The sequence below is a fragment of the Carcharhinus amblyrhynchos genome, chromosome 35, assembly GCF_965287045.1.
Source record: "Carcharhinus amblyrhynchos chromosome 35, sCarAmb.v2.hapA, whole genome shotgun sequence".
Taxonomy (NCBI): domain Eukaryota; kingdom Metazoa; phylum Chordata; class Chondrichthyes; order Carcharhiniformes; family Carcharhinidae; genus Carcharhinus; species Carcharhinus amblyrhynchos.
Window position 1 is genome coordinate 19046577 of NC_137358.1, and position 13201 is coordinate 19059777.

A 13201-nucleotide genomic window follows, 5' to 3' on the forward strand; every position below is an offset into this window, starting at 1 on the left:
GTAAATAGAGGTAAGCTATTTTCTATTTTGGAGACGCACAGTACAAGGGGCCATGGGCTTAAGGTGAGGGGGGAGAGGTATAACTCGGATATTAGAGGGAGGTTTTTCACACAGAGGGTAGTGAGGGTATGGAATGCTCTGCCAAGTAAGGTGGTGGAGGCAGCCATGCTGGAGTTGTTTAAGAATAACTTAGATAGGCACATGAGTGGGTTAGAGATGGGAGGATATAGGAGATTGTTTTAAATAAGGCTCATTAGCATTGGGACGTCCCTGGTAATGTAAAAGGGTATGGTATGATAATGTTTTTTCTCTTTTAATTCATAGGTTTTAAGTCTGTCTGCCTTGTTGTCCAACGAGGGGCATACATGCGATGGGTTGTACTTGGGCTGCTCTTGGTTGTTCGAGATTGGCCTAGTGCTTCGTGTCGTTAGTGTGTGCCTAAACTGGACCAGATACTGGGCAACACGACAGCTCAGTGACTATCACTGATTGCTGTGCAGACACATGGATTTGGGCCGGTGTCTGTGGGAGTTTGCGCATTCTCCCCGTGCTTGCGTGAGTTTTCTCCGGGTGCTCCGGTTTCCTCCCACACCCCAAAGATGTGCTGTTAGGCTGATTGGAGGTAATAAATTGTCCCTAAATTAGTTTCCCTCAATGTGGATGGCCATAAAACAATAGATAAGGGTCATGGGTGGAGGGGGGGACTGGTAATGTTAAAATGGCGGCGCAGGCTCGTTGGGCCGAAGGGCCTGTTTCCCGGGCTGTTTTTGTTCTTTGTTCTTTGTGGTTGGCGTTTTGGTGCTGTGGTTGGCGTTTTGGTGCTGTGGTTGGCGTTTTGGTGCTGTGGTTGGCGTTTTGGTGCTGTGGTTGACGTTTTGGTGCTGCGGTTGGCGTTTTGGTGCTGCGGTTGGCGTTTTGGTGCTGCGGTTGGCGTTTTGGTGCTGCGGTTGTGCAACTCCTGCCTTCATTAGCTACTCACAGCTTGGAAAGTTCAATGGCCTTTCCCTGCTCTGCCTTCCACTGTTTCTTTGGCCTTTCTCCTGGAGGTTTCAGCTTCCACCTGGAATATTGAATATTGTGGAGTCTTCCCTATCAGCTGATCCTTCAGTCCACTCATAGATTCATAGAGATCCCTACAATGCGGATGAGGCCATTCAGCCCATTGATCCTGCACTGGCTCGCTGACAGAGTATCCAACCCAGGCCCCCGCCCTATCTCCGTAACCCCACCCATTTAACATGGCATGATGGCACAGTGGTTAGCACGACTGCCTCACAGCACCAGCGAGCCAGGTTCGATTCCTGGTTTGAGTCACTGTGTGGAGTCGGCACATTCTCCCCATATCTGCGTGGGTTTCCTCCAGCTGCTCCGGTTTCCTTCCACACACCAAAGGTATGTGGGTTAGGTTGGTCAGTCATGCTAAATTTCTCCTTAGTGTCCAAAAATGTGGAGGTTAGGAGAGTTGGGTAAATTGTCTCTGAGTGTAGGGGGATTAGCAGAGTAAATCTGTGGGGTTACTGGAATAATGAGATTGTGGTCAGTGCAGGCTCGATGGGCTGAATGGCCTCTTTCTTAGAACATAGAACATTCCAGCACAGTACAGGCCCTTCGACCCTCGATGTTGCGCCGACCAGTGGAACCAATCTGATGACCCTCTAACCTGAACTATTCCAATGTTATCCATATGCCTATCCACTGACCATTTGAACACCCTTAAAGTTGGCGAGTCCCCAACTGCTGCAGGCAGGGCATTTCACGCCCTTACTACCCTCTGAGTAATAACCCTTTCTGCCCTGTAGGGATTCTGTGATTCTAATCCACCTAATCTACACATCTTGAGACATTAAACTGGTGCTCTGTTTTTCTCCCACACCTGAAAGATGTGCTGGGTAGATGCATTGGCTAAATTTGCCCTCAGTGTACCCAAACAGGCACCAGTGTGTGGCGACTAGGGGATTTACATCGTAAATTCATTGCAGTGTTGATGTAAGCCTACTTGTGACACAATAAATAAGCTTTAAATGGCATTTTGGTATGGCCAATCCATCCAATCTGTGGCGTGTGGGAGGATTCCCATATAGACAACACGCAAACTCCACACAGCCACTCGGTCTGGGAACTGAACCCTGGCACTGTGAGGCAGCAGTGCTAACCACTCTGCCACTGTGACATCCAAGTCATTTTGCTTCTCTTCAGAATCTTCCAGAGGAATAAAGCTGGATTGAATAATTCTTGTGGTGCCTGAGGGTCGTTTGACAGTTTTTCTTTACGAAGCTTGCTTGCTTTTCCTTGCGCTTTCCTGTAATTCAGTAGAGTCGCATCAACACTTTTTTGCTTGGTTTCCGTCTTGTTTTATCTCGATCTTATCTTCCTCTGTCTACTGCTTTCCTGTAATTCAGTCGAGTTTCCTCGACCTTTCTCTGCTGGCCTTCCGTACTGCTGCATATCATCATCTTAATTTGTTCATGTTGCCCTGGTCACACATTTCTTTTGCATTTGATCTTGAAGGGCAATTCGAGACTCTTTATTCTCTTGTTGCCTTCCTTCTGGAGTCTCTTGTGGCTTTCTCTCTCTGGATCATCCTCACCCTGGGATGTTTTCTGTCTTTTTTTTGACACAAGCTGCTTGGCTAAAACCTCTATCCCTCGATCTTTGAGATCTTATTGCAGGTAAATCCTTTGATGAAGCTTTGCTGATGTCGTACTAAGCAGCTGATGTGTCAGTGGAGAGTGTTCCAGCTCGTTGGGTTTGGAACTTGGTTATTTCTCTGCTGAGGGGGGATTTGGCCTGGGCAATACACCGGACCAGCATGCCCATCGGACTGCGGGAGGTAACTGGATCACTGGTTTACTGACTCAAGGTGTGTAGATTAGGTGGATTAGAATCACAGTCATAGGATTCCTACAGCGCAGAAGGAGGCCATTTGGCCCATTGAGCCTGCGCCAATAGCAATCCCACCCAGGCCCTATCCCCGTAACCCCGTGTATTTAGCCTGTTAATGTTGATTCCTTGTTTTAAAATGAGACTAATTGAATACAAGAACCCTTCCAAGCATCTTGGAAATGCTGAAAGGTTAGTTTTGAGAAGCTCTCCAAACTGAAAGAACATAAGAAATAGGAGCAGGAGTCGGCCATCTAGCCCTTCGAGCCTGCCCCGCCATTCAATAAGATCATGGCTGATCTGAAGTGGATCAGTTCCACTTTCCCGCTTTCTCCCCATAACCCTTAATTCCCTTATCTGTCAAAAACCTATCTATCCGTAACTTAAGTGTATTTAGCGAGGTAGCCTCCACCACTTCAACGGGCAGAGAATTCCAGAGATTCACTACCCTTTGAGTGAAGAAGTTCCTCCTCAACCCCTTTCTAAACTGCACCCCCCTTATCTTGAGGCTGTGCCCTCTAGTCCTGCTGTCCTTTCTGAGCGGGAAGAATCTCTCTACCTCTACCCTATCCATCCCCTTCAATATCTTATATGTCTCTATGAGACCCCCCCTCATCCTTCTAAACTCCAACGAGTACAGACCCAGTCTATTCAGTCTCTCTTCATAGTCCAACCCCCTCATCTCCAGTATCAGCCGAGTAAACCTCCTCTGCACTCCCTCCAAGGCCAAAATATCCTTGTGCAAGTGCGGCGACCAAAACTGCACACAGTACTCCAGCTGCGGCCTCACCAGTAGCCTGTACAGTTGCAGCAAGACCTCCCTGCTTTTATATTCAATCCCCCTCGCTATAAAGGCCAACATCCCATTCGCCTTCCTGATCACCTGCTGCACCTGCAGACTGGGTTTTTGTGACTCGTGCACAAGGACGCCCAGGTCCCTCTGCACCGTAGCATGCTGCAGCTTTTCACCCTTTAAATAGTAATCCCTCCTACTGTTATTTCTACCAAAGTGGATAACCTCACACTTGCTAACATTGTATTCCAAGGAAAGGAAAGTGGCTTCAGAGAGTATTATTAGGAATTTCTCCCTTTAATCCTCTGCAGGTTTCTGTATTTAAATCAGCCAGCCTTTTTTTCTGTAGGTTTCTCTTAAATCTTTATTTTTAGTTGCAGTTTTCAGCAACGACTGCACCTGTGGAGCTGCCGCCTATTCTGCAGTGTAAGTACAGCTTTTATTTTGGATTCGTGTTCCCCCATTGTGTGGCCTCTCACGTGGGGGGGGTCTCGCAACTTTTATCCCTCGACGCACATCTCTTCAGCGAGGCTTTGAGTTTTTCATGCCTTGGGATGCTGTTCTCGGTATTTAGTTTCTCCAGGCAGGCTGCTTACTTACAGGCAAAATATTGTGGATTCTGGAATCTGAAACAGAAACAGAAAATGCTGGAAAATCTCAATAATCTGACAGTGTCTGTGGAGAGAGAATAGAGCTAATGTTTCGATTCCAGAGATGCTGTCTGACCTACTGAGATTTTCCAGCATTTTGTTGTGCTTATTTACAGAGTTCCGTCTAACCTGTTTTCTCTGAGTCCCTTACCATGTCACTCTATACGTCATACTTTGGCAGTGCTAGTCTGCAGAGCCATGTTGACCCTCACTCTGCTGGCACCTTTACATGATGCAGCATGCAGGGACATATCACTGTGTTTATATTGTCTGTTCACACCGGATATATACTTAATCCTGCCTAATGTGGTTTGTCCGAGATAACTCCTGAGCACGTGCGCACTGGTGAGCTGGTGAGGCTGGGTAAACAAACCACAGAGTACAGCAGGAGGCCATTCAGTTCATCGCGCTGGTTTTTATCCAATGGGATGCAGTCCCACTGCGGCTCACCCGAGGCTATGTAATCACAGAATCCCTACAGTGCAGAAGGAGGCCATTCGGCCCATCGAGCCTGCACCAACCACAATCCCACCCAGGCCCTGTCTCTGTAACCTCACATATTCAGCCTGCTAATCCTCTTAATCACTAAGGGGCAATTTAGCACGGCTAATCTACCTAACCCACACATCTTTGGAATGTGGGAGGAAACCAGAGCACCCGGAGGAAACCCACGCAGACATGGGGAGAACATGCAAACTCCACACAGAGACAGAGGCCAGAATCGAACCCGGGTCCCTGACGCTGTGAGGCAGCAGTGCTAATCACTGTGTCACTGTCTCGTCTATTAGTAAAAAATGTTTTCCGTTCCAAAAATTTACCCAATTTCTTCTGTGAACAAAGGAAGTTACAGCGTAGGAACAGGGCCTTTGCCCACTGCACCTCCCCAATCCTGCACCGACCATACTGCCCCACTGAATTATGGGTGAATCCAGTTGACCACCAACACCCACCCATCCACCACCGCCCCCACCCCGCCCCCCAGGCATTTACTCCGGTTTTCTCCCACAGTCCGAAAGATGTGCATTGGCCGTGCTAAATTCTCCCTCGGTCTACCCGAACAGGCACCGGAGTGTGGCAACTAGGGGATTTTCACAGTAACTTCATTGCAGTGTTAATGTAAGCCTATTTGTGACGCTAATAAATAAACTTAATAAACTTTTTTTTACCTTACTCCTCATTTCACCTCCGAGCCCTCAATGCTGTAAATTCTCCTTAGGTTTTTCTCCTTCGTCATCAGAACACATTTACGATTTTGACCATCAGGATCACAATGTTATAAATAAACGCCTGCTTACACGCAGCATCACTTCTCGACACTCCCTCCCCACTGTGACTGTGCCATTGGTTCTCCCAACGCTTTCAGGGTGATACAGCTTGTAGGTTGCGCGTGCTCGGAGTTTGCACTGTTCAGCCTGTCAGCCCGGAATGTGCACTGACCCAACGAGAACCACACTCATCAAATCAACAATCTGAAAATGTTTCAGAGGACATTAACATTCCAAAGCCCAACCTCCCTGTGGACAGGCGACGCAAAGATCAGTTGCTAAAGGTTATTTCAACATGGAGGAATCTGATTCCAACCTATAGATAGATTTGTGCTGTGAATGGGAGCACAAGGACAGAGACATCAGCTCCAGACATAAACACACCACCCCCCCCATCCGCGTCTCCACCATTCTGTCTGTCGCAGTAATGTGATTCAACACAGCACAAGCTGGGGGGGGGCTGCTGTTCTTTGTTGGAAGTTCTGTGCGGCACAGTGGGTTGGCACTGCTGCCTGACAGTGCCAGGAACCCTGCTTCGATTCCCGGGGGGGGCACGGTGGGTTGGCATTGCTGCCTCACAGCACCAGGAACCCAGGTTCGATTCCCAGGGGGGGCACAGTGGGTTGGCATTGCTGCCTCACAGCACCAGGAACCCAGGTTCGATTCCCGGGGGGGGCACAGTGGGTTGGCACTGCTGCCTCACAGCACCAGGAACCCAGGTTCGATTCCTGGGGGGGGCATAGTGGCACAGTGGGTTGGCACTGTGCCTCACAGTGCCAGGAACCCTGCTTCGATTCCTGGGGGGGGCACAGTGGGTTGGCACTGCTGCCTCACAGCACCAGGAACCCAGGTTTGATTCCCAGCTCGGGTCACTGTCTGTGTGGAGTTTGCACATTCTCCCCGTGTCTGCGTGGGTTTCCTCCAGGTGGTCCGGTTTTCTCTCTCAGCCTGAAAGATGTGCTGGTTAGGGTGCATTGGCCGTGCTAAATTCTCCCTCAGAATATGCGAGCAGGTGCTGGAGTGTGGCGACTGGGGTATTTTCACAGTAATTTCATTGCAGTGTTAATATAAGCCTACTTGTGACACTAATAAATAAACAAATGAAAGTGAGCGGAAGGTTTTGCATTTCAGTAATGCCTTTCACCATTCCAAACAGCCGGGTGCCAACAAAACACTTCTCCGTCTGTCAGCATGGCTAGAGTGTGGGAGAGGCAGTGACTCGCTGGGTGAGGAATGAGGTAGAGAGAGCACATGACAGGCAGCAGCTTAATAATGGTGTCCCGTTATCCCCCTCTCAGTGCCTGCGTTCAGTACCCCCAGTCGGTGCCCCCTGGCACTGCCCCCAGTCATGATGTGGATGTGCCGGCGTTGGACTGGGGTAAACACAGTAAGAAGTCTCACAAACACCAGGTTAAAGTCCAACAGGTTTATTTGGTAGCAAATGCCACTAGCTTTCGGGGTTTCCCCCTTGGTCAGGAGAGTGGGGAGTTCTGATCACACACAGGGTATATAAAAACACACTCAGTTAACAGTATATTGATTAGAATGTGAGTCTTTACAGATAATCAAGTCTTCAAGGTACACACAATGTGAGTGGAGATAGTATTAAGCACAGGAGGATCGCAACAGACACCTCCAGACACTGAAAGATGCCCTCATAAGAAAAGGATTTGGCGCTGGACTCATCGATCGACAGTTCTGATGCGCCACAGCGAAAAACCGTACCGATCTCCTCAGAAGACAAACACGGGACACAGTGGACAGAGTACCCTTCGTCATCCAGTACTTTCCCGGAGCGGAGAAGCTACGACATCTTCTCCGGAGTCTTCAACATGTCATTGATGAAGACGAACATCTCGCCAGGGCCATCCCCACACCCCCACTTCTTGTCTTCAAACAACCGCACAACCTCAAACAGACCATTGTTCGCAGCAAACTACCCAGTCTTCAGGAGAACAGTGACCACAACACCACACAACCCTGTCACAGCAACCTCTGCAAGACATGCCAGATCATCGACACGGATACCAGCAACTCACGTGAGATCACCATCCACCAGGTACACGGTAAATACTCTTGCAACTCGGCCAACGTTGTCTACCTGATACGCTGCAGGGAAGGATGTCCCGAAGCATGGTACATTAGGGAGACCATGCAGACGCTATGACAACAGAGGAATGAACATCGCTCGACAATCACCAGGCGAGACAGGTCAGGGTTCAGGGTTGGAGATTATACTTGGGGACAGGGTTCAGGGTTCAGGGTTGGGGGACTGTACTTGGGGTCAGGATTCAGGGTTGGAGACTGTTGGGGAACACTTCAGCGGTCACGGGCATTCGGCCTCTGACCTTCGGGTAAACGTTCTCCAAGGCGGCCTTCACGACACACGACAGCGCAGAGTCGCTGAGCAGAGACTGATAGCCAAGTTCCACACACATGAGGACGGTCTCAACCGGGATCTTGGGTTCATGTCACACTATCTGTAACCCCCGTGACCTGCCTGGGTTTGTAAAATCTCACTAACTGTCCTGTCTGGAAACAATACACATCCCTTTAACATGTGCTTAACCCTCTCTCCACTCACATTGTCTGTACCTTTAAGACTTGATTAGCTGTAAAGACTCACATTCTAATCAATATTCTGTAAAATGTTTGTGATCAGAACTCACCTGACGAAGGGGCAGAGCTCCGAAAGTTCGTGGCTTTTGCTACCACATTAACCTGCTGGGTTTTAACCTGGTGTTGTGAGATTTCTTACTGTGACTGCCCCCAGTGCCAGGGAACTGCCCAGACTTGGCCCTCAACCCTGGGGCCTCCAGACCACTCTGTACCCGCAGGTGTGGCCACCACGACTGGTTTTCGATTGAATTGCGCTGGCCAATTGTGACTTCATGCCCCTGGGGTGGTGGCGGGGTAGGTGGGATTGGCGAGGGGGGCATCATGTGGGGCTGGAAGATACGGTGTAAAGCTATTTCACGACATTTAAATATATTTAAGTTAATGGAAATCAAATTCTCAGACCTTGCCTGAGTGTGAACTGAACCTGATCATCTCACGGGGCAGGGGGCAGTGGGGGGTGCGGGTAGATCTCACTGGCACAAATTCCATTGTGCTCTACTGACGAGCTTTAGCCGCAATAACAAACAGGATTTGTGACTCGGCACTTTATCGAATGTCTTCTGGATCTATATAAATGACATCGACCTCATAATCTGCATCAACCCTCTTTGTTACCTCCTCAAAAATACTCAATCAAGTTGAACACAATTTGTCAATAACAGGCCCATGCTGACTTTCTTTAATTAATCCACATTATCCAAGTCATTTATCCCTGAGTCAATTTGCACAGAATGAGCTAGAGCTTAACACTCTTTAAGTCTTCTTCTTCCATTCAGTGCCTAGTTCCAAGTGGGACCCTGCTTTGCCATCCTCTGGACCCAACAAGAACCACAATGATTTGAACCCCCCTCCCCGCCCCGGCACTCGCTCCTTGTCAAATATAATTTTAATCTGGGACAAGACATTCCTCACCCTAACAATCAGATAGACAGCACATTGAACAGAAACCTCTCTCCTCACTCACGGCTGGGGTTCGCTGGTGCCGCTGATAATGAACAGCATCAGAGGATAGGCGCACAAAGTGAAGTGAAAGCTGCTTGCCACCAATCGGGGATCTGTACTCTGAGCCGGTAAAAATAAAGATCTGTTTACCGGTCCGTCCAAACTTCGGTAAGCTTCCTCGGTCAATGGGCCTCAGGTGACGGGACAGAGTTTTGGTTGGGATGCCACATTCTCCATTCTCATTTGCAGTGGGGAGGGGACCTGATCGGCGGGTCCTGCCTATTGGTGTGGACAGGAAGGAGTTAATTTAAACAGCTGATTTCTCCTCCTGCCACCCATCTGTACACAGAAAGACGTTGTGATTTGTGTGTTAGCCGTGCTGTATCCCCAACCTGAGTGTTCTGAGCGATCTAACCCTAACATCATTAACATCGATATCGATTGTAAATGTGCAAGGCAGTTGATGTTTGTGGCATTCCACCAGGTACAATCTGTCAGCCTGGAAACAGTATCCCTACACTGCAGAAAGAGGCCATTCAGCCCATCGTGTCTGCACTGACTCTATGACAGAGGCCACTCCTCCCCTGTCCCATCCCTGCAATCCTGTGTATTTACCACCCAATATAGACACGTTTGGACTGTGTGGGGAAACCGGAGCACTCGGAGGAAACCCACGCAGACACGGGGAGAATGTGCAGACTCCGCACAGACAGTGACCCGAGGCTGGGATTGAACCTGGGTCTCTGGGTGCCGTGAGGCAGCGATGCTAACCCACTGTGCCACCGAGCTGCCTTATGTGTGTTTCAGCTGACGGTTATCAGTCTTAACATTCGGTGGTGAGGTCGATGGAGAATTTACGGGAGGTTCACCGACTTTGAGAGATTCAGTGACTGGCAAAGTGGCACAAATTAGCCAATTGCTTTTGGCGATTTGTAATTCACAGGAATCTCTTTCTCGTTGCCAATTTCTACCCGTGATGTGGAGATGCCGGTGTCGGAGTGAGGTGGGCACTGAAAGAAGTCTCACAACATCAGGTTAAATTTCTCACCAGTTTTCTCCTGAAGAATAACAGGCTCCCTTCACCCAACCAGCCCAGGTTCCTGCACCTGTGAGGCAGCACCGCCATCTGGTGGTGAACACCTGACTTGCCTGCAGCTCTGACCCTTCCACGGGGCGGCCAATTGGTTTGTTGACCTTCAGGCACTTGTGTCGCCGTTGACGTCAGGACTCAGAGAAAGTCCGATGTGTGAACACGCCCAGTGCTTACCCCAAACCCGGTGGGCAGCGCTGGAACTTAGTGGTTAGCACTGCTGCCTCACAGTGCCACGGACCCGAGTTCAATCCCAGCCTCGGGTCACTTTCTGTGTGGAGTTTGCACATTCTCCCCGTGTCTGCGTGGGTTTCCTCCGGGTGCTCCGGTTTCCTCCCACAGTCCAAAGATGTGTGGGTTAGGGTGACTGGCCTTTTCTGTAGGGGGTCTGGCAGGGTAAGTGTGTAGGGTTACAGGGATAGGGCCTGGGTGGGGTTGTGGTTAGTGCAGGCTCGATGGGCTGAGTGGCCTCTCCCTGCACTGTAGGGATCCTGTGACTGGGATACGTTATCATTTCCTTTAATCACAGTTTTGTTTGACTGTTTTCTGTTTCTTTTGGAGATTCTGTTTTGGTGGAAACTTTTTTTGCCGGTAACTGCGTTTGACACAGTTGCCAGAGCTGTGATTGGGTGTGTAAATATCCTGGAGTTTGTTCAGGGAGTAACTCTTGTTTACAATGATACAACCCGTGTCGGGGGAATCTTGGCAGAATCTCTCACTCCACCAGAGGTTTAAAATTCTTGGGTAACCGTAGAAACCAACAAATGTGTGGGACAAATGAAGAACGCAGTTCCACCAAAACAGGATCTCCAAAAGAAACAGAAAACATCCCTACAGTGCACGGAGAGGCCACTCAGCCCATCGAGCCTGCACTAACCACAACCCCACCCAGGCCCTATCCCTGTAACCCTACACACTTACCCTGCCAGACCCCCTACAGGAAAGGCCAGCAAAAAATATATCGGGAAAGCCCCAACACCACCCCCCCAAACTCCCATCCAGCCCCTTACCCCCCCATCCAACCTCCCCCACACCCCCCATCCAACCCCCCCCAAACTCCCATCCAGCCCCCCACCCCCCCCATCCAACCTCCCCCACACCCCCCATCCAACTCCCACCCCCCCCATCCAACTCCCACCCCCCCCATCCAACTCCCACCCCCCCCATCCAACTCCCACCCCCCCCATCCAACTCCCACCCCCCCATCCAACCCCCACCCTCCATCCAACTCCCCACTCCCCATCCAACCCCCACCCCCCCAATCCAACCCCCACCCCCCCCAATCCAACCCCCACCCCCCCAATCCAACCCTCACCCCCATCCATCCCACCCCCCTGATCCTCACCCCCATCCAACCCCCACTCCTCATCCAACCCCCACTCACCATCTAGCCCCCCATTCCCCAATCCAACCCCTACCCCCATCCAGCCCCACCTCCCCCCCCCCCCCAGTCCTCACCCTACCAGCCCCCACTCCCCATCCAACGCCCGCTCCCCATCCAACCCCAATCTATCCCCAACACCATCCATCCCCACCCCCTGATTCTCACCCCCATCCAACCCCTACTCCCCATCCAACCCCCACCCCATGATCTATTCCCACCTCCGACCCCTGACCCCAATCCAACCCCCACCCCCATTCAACACTCACCCCACATCCAACCCCTAGCCTCCCCATCCAAACCCACACCCCCATTCAACCCCCACCCCACATCTAACACCCATCTCCATTCAAACCTCCATCCCCCATCCAACCCCTCCCTCCCCATCCAACCCCCACCCTCCCCTCATCCAACCCCCCCATCCAACCCTCCTCCCCATCCAACCCCCATCCTCACCCAACCCCTACCCTCCCCATTCAACCCCCTCTCCTCATCCAACCCCCCATCCCCCATCCAACCCTCCCATCCCCCATCCAACCCCCTTCCTCACCCAACCCCTACCCTCCCCATTCAACCCCCTCCCCTCATCCAACCCCCCATCCCCCATCCCACCCCCCATCCCCCATCCAACCCCCCCATCCCCCATCCAACCCCTCCTCCCCATCCAACCCCCTTCCTCACCCAACCCCTACCCTCCCCATTCAACCCCCTCCCCTCATCCAACCCCCCATCCCCCATCCAACCCCCCATCCCCCATCCAACCCCTCCTCCCCATCCAACCCCCATCCTCACCCAACCCCTACCCTCCCCATTCAACCCCCTCCCCTCATCCAACCCCCCCATCCCCCATCCAACCCCCCCATCCCCCATCCAATCCCCACCCTCCCCTCATCCAATCCCCTCCCCCCATCTAACACCGTTTTTATGGACTTTATTTCTGAACTCCAGGAATACGCCGTCAATGGCAGCCGTTGGGTGGGATTTGGAATGAGGAGCGAGGTGGAGAGTTGGATAGTGAGGGGGGAGATGAGTTTTGAGTGTGTGTTGGGTGAGGAAGCCACACAAGATCACCTGCTCCCCCCCCCACCCCCACCCCCACCCCCACAGTCTCACCGAATCCGAGCAGGAGAGGCCCCTCGGCCCATCCAATCTGCACCAATGCATGAACGGCCCTGACCTGCCCCCCCCATCCTTGTCCCAGAGCCCTGGATGTTCCGATGGGCCAAGTGCTCATCCAGGTGCTTTTTAAAGGATGTGAGGCATCCCCCCCTCCACCACCCTCCCAGGCAGCGCATTCCAGACCCTCACCACCACATTTTCCTCAAATCCCCTCCGTAAACCTCCCACCCCTCACTTTTAACTTGTATCCCCTTGTAGCTGACCCTTCAATTAAGGGGAACAGTTGCTCTCGATCCCCCCTGTCCATGTCCTTTATAACCTTCTACAACTCAATCACATCACCCCCTCAGTCTTTCTCTGCTCCAGAGAAAACAACCCAAGCCGATCCAACCTCTCTTCATAACAAATGTTCCACCCCAGGCAGCATCCTGGTGAGTCTCCCCCGCACCCCCCCCCCCAGTG